Source organism: Branchiostoma belcheri, unplaced genomic scaffold (genome assembly GCF_001625305.1).
Source record: "Branchiostoma belcheri isolate BF01 breed outbred unplaced genomic scaffold, Haploidv18h27 scaffold469, whole genome shotgun sequence".
Classification (NCBI taxonomy): Eukaryota; Metazoa; Chordata; class Leptocardii; order Amphioxiformes; family Branchiostomatidae; genus Branchiostoma; species Branchiostoma belcheri.
In genome coordinates this window covers 40,586-44,064 of record NW_017804097.1, presented here as the reverse complement: position 1 = coordinate 44,064, position 3,479 = coordinate 40,586, and the positions used below count along the sequence as shown (strand labels likewise).

At 36.9% G+C, this 3,479-nt stretch overlaps 1 pseudogene; it reads left to right on the top strand.

Annotated features, from left to right (window-relative positions):
- Positions 1–3,479, top strand: part of LOC109479102 — a 43,173-nt pseudogene that overhangs the window by 1,460 nt on the left and 38,234 nt on the right.

Genomic DNA, 3,479 nt, shown 5'->3' with positions numbered 1-3,479 from the left:
CAGGGCGGCTTACAAGTCCCACTTATCCAGACACATGAGAACTCATACAGGAGAAAAACCCTACAAGTGTGACCAGTGTAACTATTCTGCAGCATGGAAAGCTCATTTCGACAGACATGTACTAAAGCACACTGGTGAGAAACCCTACATGTGTGGGGAGTGTGGGTACAGGACAGCTCAAAAGTCTGACTTATCCAAACATATGAGAACCCATATAGGAGAGAAACCCTACAAGTGTGACCAGTGTAGCTATTCTACAGACACTAAGTCTTCCCTAACTCGACATAAAAGAATTCATACGGAGGCACCAACTCTGGAACTGTGACCATCTCGTAGTGACATTTAATGTGCATAATCTTCTCTTAAGTATAGTTTTTCTATTTTCAGATTATATTAAGTTTAAGGATACAGCAGAATAATTTTGAAAACATTTAGGCTAACTACATGATTTATTATAAGATATGCTAATAATATCTGCAAAGATACAAGTTTTTCCTGACGAAATGTCGTAGGCACTTTTGTCCACTGCGTTTTTTAATCACTGTAAAACTGTGGTTTACTTACATAGTTACAAAAATAATTCTTAGCCAGACAAATATACTTTCTTTAACTATCAATCATATATTTTGGAAACGAATCCATCATTTGATAACCAGATTTGTAATTTTTGAACAGTAAACTTAATTTGTGGTAGAACACCAAAAATTGTTGGTATTGATTGGATAATGTAAATGTACAGTACTTAACATCTGTAAGTGATTGTAAACAGTAGTTGAAAGGTAGAAGTCAATGTTGAGTTTGTTTGAATGAAGCCATTGAAGGAGCTTCGATTTCCTGTTAATACTTCACTTTGTCTAAGTGTTTGCCTGTATGTCTTACAGACACAATAATATCTTTTGACTAACATATACTCAGGAAACTAGCGTTTGGTTTGTAGTAAAACCTTTATGCTAATTAGCATCGGTGTAAAATGACCGACTTGCTTCAGTTTCCCATAGCGGGAAGTTATTTTACAGTTGTGAAAACATAGGCGTTATGTTGTATATGCGTTCAAGTTCCTGTTTGTTTGTATTACTTGTATCTATAGAAATTTTCCGATACCACAATTAAATCGTTATGTACCTTGAACATAATGTTTCCTTCTGTGTTGCCTTTTTTCCTTGGATGGAATATTGTCAGAGGTGGTGAGTTGATCATAAAACACAGAAATCAAGATTCAGACCAAACAGTTTGGCTTGGCATTTATTCCCTTAAAATATCTCTTTAAAGTAGATCAGAAACNCTTATCCGAACATATGAGAGCCCATATAACAGAAAAACCCTACAAGTGTGACCAGTGTAGCTATTCTGCAGCCTCTAAGACTGCCCTAACTCGACATATAAAAGTCCATACAGAGGCACCAAGTCTGCAACTGTGACCATCTCGTAGTGACATTTAGTACGCACAGTCTGCTTTGAACTACAGTTTCTCTACTTAATATTTTGATACGAATCTTAAGGGTATATTTAGGCTGAATATTCTGTAAGAATTCATGATGTTTCCAAGTAGGCAAAGGTTTTTCCCAAGAAAAATCCCTATACTTGTTTACTTTAATATCTAATTAAGTTATGGCTATAATTTAGGTACAAGAATAAGTCTTAGTTTCGCTTAGTAGCCCATATACTTTGTTGTTATATCAGATATCAAAATCTATTTTAGCTACCTAGAATTGTAGAATGAGAATAGTAAGCGTTATAGTATTGATTGGATAATGTACATATACTTAATCAGTAATTAACATCGGTAAGTGATTGTACACAGTAGTTGAAGCTGAAAGGTAGACATTAGTGCTGTGTTTGTACACAGTAGTTGGAATGTAGACGTTAGTGTTGTGTGTGTGCGAGCTTAGATTTCCTGTGTATCTACTAGTAGTTCCTGTCATCGGTAAGTGATTGTAAACAGTAGTTGAAAGGTAGAAGTTAATGTTGAGTTTGTTTGAATGAAGCCATTGAAGGAGCTTCGATTTCTTGTTAGTACTTCTTTTTGTCTAAGTGTTTGCCTGTATGTCTTACAGACACAAGAATATCTTTTGACTAACATTAAGCCAGGAAACTAGCGTTTGGTTTGCAGTTAAATCTTTATGCTGATTTGCATCAGTGTAAAATGACCGACTTGCTTCAGTTTCCTATAGTAGGAAGTATTTTACAGTTGTGAAAACGTAGGCGTTTTGTTGGATATGAGTTCAAGTTCCTGTTTGTTTTGAATTACTTTTAGAAGATGTATCCATAGAAATTTTCCGCTAACACAATTAAATCGTTATGTACCTTGAACATGTTTCCTTCTGTGTTGCTTTTTTTTTCCTTGGATGTAATATTGTCAGAGGAGGTGATTTGATCATAAAACACAGAAATCAAGATTCAGACCAAACAGTTTGGCTTGACATTCATTCCCTTAAAAATCTCTCTTTCGTATTAGATCAGAAACAAAAGTCAGACGCGTGTTACGTTGTTAAGGTGGTCGGTTTGAAACTTAGAACGTTGACATTATGAGGAGAACGTAACGTGCCAACTGACGTCAAATGTACTATGTGGGTATTCAGGCAGACAACTTCACCTTTGACCCAAAGGGTATTCACCTCTGACCTCGCTAGACGAAGGAAGGACAAAGCTACCCGAGTTCCGGGTTACGTGAAGAGAAAAACCATCATAGGAAGCAGGTAAGGCTTAGAAACGGGCAGAAAAATATTCTGATGTTGATTGGAATAGTTTTAGACCATTTCTGTGGAAGAAAAACCGCAGTAGGATGATAATTTGTGTACATTTTCGGGATGTGAATATCGTTGAATTAAAGGGGGAGGGGGGGGGGCGAAATCAAACATACGTTCGACCCTCGCCACTTACATGTACGTCGATTTGCATCAGGCAAAGTGGCCTTTTTAGAGTACGTGAAATTATATACAAATGTTAATTGTATTGTAAAGAATCGCACAAGGCGTACATTACAAAATCTAGAAACGCGTAGAACTGATTTGTAAAAACAGTAAATAGAGAAGCCTGGTGACCAAACCTATAGGCTATACTGCCGACTCTCTTTCCAGCCTAGCTTCCCATTTTACCCATTTTTTTTTTTATTCATCAAAACATACAGACATAACAAGGACAGTGTGACGCTGCACTCAAGTTAACAACTTATATTTTACCCATTGTTTGTAGGTGTAGAATTGATAACTGAAATATTTTCAGCAAACTCTGTGGTGTGAATGAGTGAGAGAGTAACCGAGTGATTGAGTGAACAAGCTAGGTGAAGTAAGTGAGTGTGAGAGAGTGATCTTGAGTGAGTGAGTGGGTGAGTGAGAGTGATCATCAAGATTTAACATTTATTTTGCCGCAACATAAAAGCAACTTTATTTAAATGCAAAATATGCAACACGCTAGAATTCATCTTCATCTTTGCCGGCTATACCCCCATATAGCCCCTGTTGGGGCTCTTGGGGGGGGGG